This window comes from Lithobates pipiens, unplaced genomic scaffold (genome assembly GCF_037356315.1).
Source record: "Lithobates pipiens isolate NorthernLeopardFrog02 unplaced genomic scaffold, aLitPip1_a1.2 Scaffold_18, whole genome shotgun sequence".
Lineage (NCBI taxonomy): Eukaryota > Metazoa > Chordata > Amphibia > Anura > Ranidae > Lithobates > Lithobates pipiens.
In genome coordinates, this window is record NW_027507758.1 from 490,719,107 (window position 1) to 490,729,173 (window position 10,067).

The 10,067-nt window shown below is 41.5% G+C and overlaps 2 long non-coding RNA genes across 2 annotated transcripts; both read right to left on the reverse strand.

Annotated features, from left to right (window-relative positions):
• Positions 1–2,613: 2,613 nt before the first annotated feature.
• Positions 2,614–4,232, reverse strand: LOC143988750 (uncharacterized). The gene is made up of 2 exons (XR_013276906.1): positions 3,282–4,232; positions 2,614–3,049 (listed from the first exon to the last, which is right to left on the reverse strand). It is a non-coding gene; the product is annotated as an uncharacterized LOC143988750 (long non-coding RNA).
• Positions 4,233–8,219: 3,987 nt separating this feature from the next.
• LOC143988751 (uncharacterized) lies at positions 8,220–9,838 on the reverse strand. Its single transcript, XR_013276907.1, has 2 exons — positions 8,888–9,838; positions 8,220–8,655 (listed from the first exon to the last, which is right to left on the reverse strand). It is a non-coding gene; the product is annotated as an uncharacterized LOC143988751 (long non-coding RNA).
• Positions 9,839–10,067: the final 229 nt, after the last annotated feature.

The window sequence follows — 10,067 nt, forward strand, 5'->3', positions numbered from 1 at the left end:
GTATCCCCATGAATACAGGTCACAGCAATTTTTTTAGCATGACAATTCACAGGTTCAATCATTTCAGCTGTAACCAAAGTCACTAGACTTCCACTAGATAGTCCAGCAAGGCTGTAATAGGCTTATCATTAACAGTCATTTGGCACATTGGTTTTCCCATATTTGGCGCTGCAGCGCATGAAACAGCTGCAAACATAGACTGTCTCCTAATGGAAAAAAAATAAAAAATCGCACTGCATCGGTTCATCTGTCAATGGACAATTTGCTGCAACATGTCCCAGTTCTTGGCAACAAAAACACCTGACGTTTCCCCAGTTTGGTTTGCTGACAGGCAGGGGAAGGCTGGCAGCCTTTGGCCTGGGGGGCAAGTCCAGTCAAGTGGCCCATTGAACCCCCGAATCAGCTCGCCATCCATCTACACCACATTCCCCATACAGAAAGGGAGGGAGACTGCTCCACATTGCTCCAGAGAGAGAGAGACTGCTTGCAACTGCCGGTCACTCTCTCTGTGCGGGCAATGTGAAGCGGTCACTCTCTGTGCGGGCAGCGTGAAGCGGTCACTCTCTGTGCGGGCAGCGTGAAGCGGTCACTCTCTGTGCGGGCAGCGTGAAGCGGTCACTCTCTGTGCGGGCAGCGTGAAGCGGTCACTCTCTGTGCGGGCAGCGTGAAGCGGTCACTCTCTGTGCGGGCAGCGTGAAGCGGTCACTCTCTGTGCGGGCAGCGTGAAGCGGTCACTCTCTGTGCGGGCAGCGTGAAGCGGTCACTCTCTGTGCGGGCAGCGTGAAGCGGTCACTCTCTCTGTGCGGGCAGCGTGAATCGGTCACTCTCTCTGTGCAGGCTGTGTGAAGCGGTTACTCTCTCTATGCAGGCAATGTAAAGTAGTTACTCTCTCTATGCAGGCAATGTAAAGTAGTTACTCTGTCTGTGCAGGCAGTGTGAAGCAGTAACTCTCTGTGCAGGCAGTGTGAAGCAGTCACTCTCTCTGTGCAGGCAGTGTGAAGCAGTCACTCTCTCTGTGCAGGCAGTGTGAAGCAGTCACTCTCTCTGTGCAGGCAGTGTGAAGCAGTCACTCTCTCTGTGCAGGCAGTGTGAAGCAGTCACTCTCTCTGTGCAGGCAGTGTGAAGCAGTCACTCTCTCTGTGCAGGCAGTGTGAAGCAGTCACTCTCTCTGTGCAGGCAGTGTGAAGCAGTCACTCTCTCTGTGCAGGCAGTGTGAAGCAGTCACTCTCTCTGTGCAGGCAGTGTGAAGCAGTCACTCTCTCTGTGCAGGCAGTGTGAAGCAGTCACTCTCTCTGTGCAGGCAGTGTGAAGCAGTCACTCTCTCTGTGCAGGCAGTGTGAAGCAGTCACTCTCTGTGCAGGCAGTGTGAAGCAGTCACTCTCTGTGCAGGCAGTGTGAAGCAGTCACTCTCTGTGCAGGCAGTGTGAAGCGTTCACTCTCTGTGCAGGCAGTGTGAAGCGATCACTCTCTGTGCAGGCAGTGTGAAGCGGCCACTCTCTGTGCAGGCAGTGTGAAGCGGTCACTCTCTGTGCAGGCAGTGTGAAGCGGTCACTCTCTCTGTGCAGGAAGTGTGAAGCGGTCACTCTCTCTGTGCAGGCAGTGTGAAGCGGTCACTCTCTCTGTGCAAGCAGTGTGAAGCGGTCACTCTCTCTGTGCAAGCAGTGTGAAGCGGTCACTCTCTCTGTGCAAGCAGTGTGAAGCGGTCACTCTCTCTGTGCAAGCAGTGTGAAGCGGTCACTCTCTCTGTGCAGGCAGTGTGAAGCGGTCACTCTCTGTGTGCAAGCAGTGTGAAGCGGTCACTCTCTCTGTGCAGGCAGTGTGAAGCGGTCACTCTCTGTATTAGACTGTAAGACTGCAGGAAGATGAAGAGAAGACTAAAGACTGCTGTCACTGCTACCACACTAAGTGCTACCTGTGGAGTGTGGAGCTTCTCTGGTGAGTGAGCGCCACACCACTGGGCAAGCCAAGCCAGCAGAGTAGCCGAGAGTCACAGCGAGTTCAGCAGGCTAAACATGCAAGTCCTGCTTTCTCCCTGGCATGACCACCAGATTAACCAGGGTGCAGGCTTCTCTTGTGTCAATTGCGGGTAGTGAGAAAAGCACATGCAGGTGCACACCGGAGCACCAGCCAGATTAAGGGCATTGTGGGCCTGGTGCTGCAGTGGAGCAGGTTTAGGAGTGGCAGGAATATGAAGCAAGTAACGTCATATCCCAGCTCTCCTCTTACTGGCCACGCTCCCATGTTTCCAGGAGCCTGTGCTAGCTTGTGCCCAGACTTGGTCGCATTCACACAGGTGTAATGCTACGGAAGCCTGGCACTTGATTTACTAAGCATCCATAAGAGCCATGTGTGGGTGTGTGCTCTGAGATGAAAGTTTTCAAACCATCAGAATACAGAGGACAGTTATCGCAGCCAGCAGTGATTGCAAAAAAATAAATAGACACGCTGGTTGTATTGTCAAACAACGAAATGATTCAAACCTCCATCAGTACCCCATTAATTGACACCTCATCCCTTTTTAGAAATATCAAAAAAGGTTTTTTTTAAAGGTAAACCAAGCCTAAGAGAGTGGGATGTTAACGGTGCAATAAATCAAACTATATTCATATTAAAAAAATTACAAAATTTATTTATACATAGTTCATAAAAACAGAGCAGTGATCTGTATAATCATACTGAGGTTATATACAACTTTGTGGTCCAATAGATGGTAAAGTTGAGGTAGTTGCGATTGATTTATCCCGACATGTTTCGCTTAATGCTTCATCAGAGGATAAGCCAACTACCAACATAATAAATTCAAAAAGAGAAAACATAGATTAATTACACAAAGTACATTTCATTATACATAGTTCATACAGGTAATCGGCATATATAGTGTTTAAAGGACACGAGTAAGGTTCAAAAAAATGATGGAAATATGCTCACCCCCATTTTACCGACCCATTCGTACCCCAGGAAAAGTTATATGACTACCAGATGGATAGAAGAATGCAGGGCAACAAGTACAGCAGCCAGGCAATATAGCTGGAGAGGGCATAGACGGCGGCTAATTGGGACAGAAAAATTATATCATATGTCAGCCTACTATTTATACATAAGAGCTATGTTGTTATTTTATTTTATACTATAGTCAATATATAGGAGTAACCTATAGCCTTTTTAAAAAAATATTTTATTCTAGTATAGCAGTCATTTTCAAATTTTTTGCATTTTTAATTTAAATAAATATTTTATACTAGTGGGGCCCAATTACTTTTTATTTAAATACATCCACTTACATTTACTGACGATAAAGTAGAGTTTCCTTAATATGTTTTATTTCCCAGATTTTATATTATGTCCACCAAAGTATATAGGGAATTCTCCTTCAAATTAAGATAAGCCCAGAATGATAGCACACTCACATGGGCTCTACAACCTGTTTGCACGATATCTAGGAAGGAAAAATGCATTTACCATTAATTAAAGTGTGAAAAAAGAAAGAAATTCATTCTCAGCAATAAAATGTTAAAGTTACTAACCAGCCAGCAAACGTGGACCTCCTCCTAGCACGGCTCCCCCACAATAGAGCCGAATGTTTTGTGTCCCAATATATATACCGCCGTCCATCGAGCCGGCGTCTGACGTCACCGGCTCGATGCGGACGTAAACAGCGGCAGTGCGCATGCGCGAGAGAGCCATTAGGGGAATCTGGAGACTACATTTCCCACAAGGCCTCGGTGCAAACACCGGTATTCAGGGAAACGTATAGGAGGGGACAGCCAGAGCGCAGCTAATGCAATGCTCTGGCTAGCACCCTCATATTGCTCCAAGAGTGTATGTTTCCCTGTCTCGCACGCAGGGATCACCGCTAACCGGTGGGCAACCCGCCAAACCAGATAAAATCCGATCCAGTAAAGGTGCCCTCGGGCGTCCATATGCTCCTCTCCAATGCCAAAGTGCCAAAAGCTGCCGACCAGGAGTCATGCATCATAATTACATGCGATACTCAAACAATCATGAGTCGCATGACAGACCACACATGGGGAATGGAAATTGTTTTTAAATAAAAGCCGGGGGAGCAAAGAGATATATGTTTATATACCCCAATATATCAATCGGTGCAATCGCGATAATGGACCAAATTAATCGCGAAATCCGTATATATATTTATTAGAAAACCCCATTTCGTGTCCCAAAAACAAAATTCACAGTCTATTTTAATATCAATAATCTAGGATATCACAGACAACTATAAATATATCCGATATATCAGAATGATATATAATTATGTAAATAATAATTAATAAAAAACAGGACAAAACAAAACAAAACTAAACAAGGGAAAAACACAGCAAATATCCCCCCCCCCCCCGACACCCCACCCAGACCAAAGATCCTCAAAGAAAGGATCGATAACTCAAATTTTCATTAAACCCAGGGAATATTATTGCCTTTAACTTATATATCCATCTTGCTTCTATTTGTAAAAGTTTTTTGTCAACACTCCCCCCTCTTGAAGAGAGTGGGACATGATCTAAAGCCTGGAATCTAATATAGTCTGGGTTAAAGTCATGATGTAGGCCTATATGCCTACCAATTGCTGTGGTCATTTTTCTATTAAGAATTGGTTTTATATGGTCTCTCATCCGTATTGCGAAGGCTCTTTTTGTTTTGCCTATGTAAAATCCTCCACACCGGCACTGCGCCAAATACACTATGCCAAGTGTGGAGCAGGTCACACAGGATTTTAATTGGTGCCAATTTCCATTTGGTAATTTAAATCTACTACAGCTAGCCATATATCTGCACATATCACAATGTCCGCATGGGTAGGAGCCAAATTTCCCTATTTTGGGTTCATTATCACAGTCAATATAATGACTATGTACCAAACGGTCCTTCAAAGAGGGAGCCCGTTTGTAGGTGATCTCAGGGTATTCATTAACATATTTCTTCACAACTGGGTCGGCCAATAATAGAGGCCAAAATGTCTGTATTATATCTCTAAATTTTTTATTTTGATTAGAATGTTGGGTAACTAATCTTACAGTTTTAGCTATTTTAGCAGGTTTTTTAGTAAAAATAAGGGTATTTCTATCTTTCTGTTGGACTAGATTATATGCTTTTTTCAGGCATTTATGGGTATATCCACGTACTATTAGCCTATCATGTAACTCTCTAGCTGCTAATTTATAATCTGATTCCTGACTGCAATTTCGTTTGAGCCTGAGATACTGACTATACGGTATAGATCTTATCAGAGATGGTGGATGTGAGCTTTTGGCATGTAGAATAGTATTTCCAGCCGTCGGTTTCCTAAAGATAGAGGAGGTCAATAGGCCTTCAGAGTCAACATGGATCTTTAGGTCTAAAAATTCCACCTCCCTTCTGTCATATTTGAGAGTAAAATAGAGGTTATAGTCATTAATCAAAATTTGTTGAAAAAATTGGTTTAATTCAATTTCAGTTCCAGACCAAAAAATAAGAATATCATCCAAATACCTATACCAGGCAAGGACCTTTTCAATCATTGGTATCATATCTTCTCGCGAAAATAGTTCTTTTTCCCATCCCCCCAGGTACAGGTTGGCATACGATGGGGCACATTTGGTCCCCATCGCAACCCCCTGCACCTGGAGGTAATGGGTCTGATCAAACTGGAAAATATTGTGTCTAAGCACAAAATTCAACAGTTCAACTACAAAGTCTGTATATTTAGCACCTCGAGGGCCTCTTTCGCTGAGGAATGTCCGCACAACTTCCACCCCCCTATCATGGGGGATGGCGTTGTAGAGACACTCCACATCGACCGTGACAAGCCAGCAATCTGGGGGTAAAGACATTCCCTCAATTGTTTTAAGTAAGTCTATTGTATCCTTAATATAGGAAAATGGTGATGTAACGTGTGGACGTAAGTAGTTATCAATTAGTGAGCTACTATTTTCCGTTAGACATTGGCAACTAGATATTATTGGTCTTCCTGGAGGTTCCAATATAGATTTATGAACCTTCGGGAGCGCATAAAAGGTAGGTATCTTAGGATCTTTAGTATTTAGAAATTCCCAGGTATTTTTGTCAATAGTTCCTGATCTGTATGCTTTAAATATAATATTACGGAATTGCATCTCATAATTAATAATTATCGTAGTTGAAATAGGGCGATACCAATCTTTGTTTTTTAAAATTTTAAGACACATATGAACATATTGCTCTTTATCCATGACAACCAAGTTACCTCCTTTATCCGCTGGTTTAATTATCAAGTTGGAATTAGATTGTAAAGAGTGTAATGCCTGCAATTGATGTTCGTTGAGATTGGAGTTTTCAACAGTCTCAAATGAACTATTTTCTATTTTTCGGCAAACTTGTTGGGTAAATGCCCAAATATTTGGATTAGTGTTTAATTGAGGGAAATTGTTCGATTTGGGTTTAAAAGATTGTGGAGGGGGGAACGACAGACCCTCAATCGTCAGACCAACAGGCTCCAAAATTCCCGGGTCGTCCAAGAAGGTCTGTCCTTCCTCCCAAAGGTCCATCAAATCTTGGATCGCCTGGTACTCAATTATGCTATCCTCCAATTTATCCTCATGTACATTCCGAGTGGATACAGTCTCACTTTTATCAAACATAGTCTTGTAAAGTAATTTGCGAGAGAATAAATGTACGTCCTTTATTAATTCAAATATATCAATATTTTTGTTTGGACAGAATGTAAGGCCAAATTTCAGAACTTCTTTTTCATATTCAGTTAGTACATAAGAGGACAAATTAATAATGGACAGTTCTGAACAGGTAGTTGTTTCTAATCTATTCGGAGTATCATTTATTTCATTACATGTGGGGGTGATTCCTTCCCTAAAAAAATCGGTGCTACACGAAGATCAGCCGGAAAAGAAGTGCCCGAGGGAGAAATAATAATATTCTGACTAGGATTACTTACCGTGCAAGAGTTGCTAGTGGAGGTGTTATTAATTAAAGTAGAAGTGGCAGTAGAAATAGTAGAGATAGATGCTCTACGAAGAGACGGTGCCTGTGATGGTTGAAACATAGTAAGTGAGCGTATTGGTGCCTGTTTAGGGAGAATTAAGTGTGCTGAAGATGGTAAAGGAGTACTTAAGTGCAGGTGAGGGTGAGAAGGTTCCGCAGGTGCTGTATCTATATTCCCCTTTCTCCTTTTAGGTAGACGATCTCTAGTTAGATCTCTGTAGATAGTGGATTGGCTAGACGAAGCAGAGGGAGATGAAGAAGAGGGAGACAAGTTAGACATATTATTTACCGTTCTATCATTTCTCGTTCTATAGGATTGTTGATTTCTATAGTTTCTATTCCGTTCATTAGTAGGCCATTTATAGGCATATCCATTACTGTATGCATTACAGTCCCTTAAATATTTATTTTCCTTGGACCGAATAATGTCTAATGTGTAAGACTCAATATGTTTTTGAATCTCCTGTTCCTTCTTCTTAAATCTAGGTATAGAAGTAACAGTTGTGTAGTCTTCACACCACTGATCAATGGCTTTGTCCAGCTGTGTGAGGTCATGTTCAAATTGCATATTGAGCAATGTCATCATTTGGAGTGAACAATTTTGTAGATTTTCTTCCCATTTATTTTTTATCAAATCATCAATTTTATTTAGGTTAGGAAAAATTTGGACCCTCAGTCCCCAAGGTGCTATTTGGTTTTCTATATACTTCAAGAAGAATTTTTTATTCCAAAAGATTCGTACTTTACGTTCTAATAGGCGTTGTAGGAGGTGGAAAGCATGTTCCAATTCTTTATCTGTTATCTCGCTAGTTTTTTGAGACTCATGGATTTTGCTCATCAGTCCCTCCCATGCCTCTCCACAAAAACCCGTCATGCTCAATGACCCAGGGAGGGGGAAGAGAAAAGGGGGGGAAAAAAGGGGGGAAAAAAAAAAAAAAAAAAAGGGGATACAAATCGTCCTGTATAAAATACAAACACTAAATCACAATAATATATATAGTTAAATCATTTCAAGATTAACAATAAATTATTGTACTGACTAAGGTTGAATCAAGAAGAGCAAAATGCGTATTGAAACGCTAATTGTAAAGTCAAACAACGAAATGATTCAAACCTCCATCAGTACCCCATTAATTGACACCTCATCCCTTTTTAGAAATATCAAAAAAGGTTTTTTTTAAAGGTAAACCAAGCCTAAGAGAGTGGGATGTTAACGGTGCAATAAATCAAACTATATTCATTTTAAAAAAATTACAAAATTTATTTATACATAGTTCATAAAAACAGAGCAGTGATCTGTATAATCATACTGAGGTTATATACAACTTTGTGGTCCAATAGATGGTAAAGTTGAGGTAGTTGCGATTGATTTATCCCGACATGTTTCGCTTAATGCTTCATCAGAGGATAAGCCAACTACCAACATAATAAATTCAAAAAGAGAAAACATAGATTAATTACACAAAGTACATTTCATTATACATAGTTCATACAGGTAATCGGCATATATAGTGTTTAAAGGACACGAGTAAGGTTCAAAAAAATGATGGAAATATGCTCACCCCCATTTTACCGACCCATTCGTACCCCAGGAAAAGTTATATGACTACCAGATGGATAGAAGAATGCAGGGCAACAAGTACAGCAGCCAGGCAATATAGCTGGAGAGGGCATAGACGGCGGCTAATTGGGACAGAAAAATTATATCATATGTCAGCCTACTATTTATACATAAGAGCTATGTTGTTATTTTATTTTATACTATAGTCAATATATAGGAGTAACCTATAGCCTTTTTAAAAAAATATTTTATTCTAGTATAGCAGTCATTTTCAAATTTTTTGCATTTTTAATTTAAATAAATATTTTATACTAGTGGGGCCCAATTACTTTTTATTTAAATACATCCACTTACATTTACTGACGATAAAGTAGAGTTTCCTTAATATGTTTTATTTCCCAGATTTTATATTATGTCCACCAAAGTATATAGGGAATTCTCCTTCAAATTAAGATAAGCCCAGAATGATAGCACACTCACATGGGCTCTACAACCTGTTTGCACGATATCTAGGAAGGAAAAATGCATTTACCATTAATTAAAGTGTGAAAAAAGAAAGAAATTCATTCTCAGCAATAAAATGTTAAAGTTACTAACCAGCCAGCAAACGTGGACCTCCTCCTAGCACGGCTCCCCCACAATAGAGCCGAATGTTTTGTGTCCCAATATATATACCGCCGTCCATCGAGCCGGCGTCTGACGTCACCGGCTCGATGCGGACGTAAACAGCGGCAGTGCGCATGCGCGAGAGAGCCATTAGGGGAATCTGGAGACTACATTTCCCACAAGGCCTCGGTGCAAACACCGGTATTCAGGGAAACGTATAGGAGGGGACAGCCAGAGCGCAGCTAATGCAATGCTCTGGCTAGCACCCTCATATTGCTCCAAGAGTGTATGTTTCCCTGTCTCGCACGCAGGGATCACCGCTAACCGGTGGGCAACCCGCCAAACCAGATAAAATCCGATCCAGTAAAGGTGCCCTCGGGCGTCCATATGCTCCTCTCCAATGCCAAAGTGCCAAAAGCTGCCGACCAGGAGTCATGCATCATAATTACATGCGATACTCAAACAATCATGAGTCGCATGACAGACCACACATGGGGAATGGAAATTGTTTTTAAATAAAAGCCGGGGGAGCAAAGAGATATATGTTTATATACCCCAATATATCAATCGGTGCAATCGCGATAATGGACCAAATTAATCGCGAAATCCGTATATATATTTATTAGAAAACCCCATTTCGTGTCCCAAAAACAAAATTCACAGTCTATTTTAATATCAATAATCTAGGATATCACAGACAACTATAAATATATCCGATATATCAGAATGATATATAATTATGTAAATAATAATTAATAAAAAACAGGACAAAACAAAACAAAACTAAACAAGGGAAAAACACAGCAAATATCCCCCCCCCCCCCCCCCCACACCCCACCCAGACCAAAGATCCTCAAAGAAAGGATCGATAACTCAAATTTTCATTAAACCCAGGGAATATTATTGCCTTTAACTTATATATCCATCT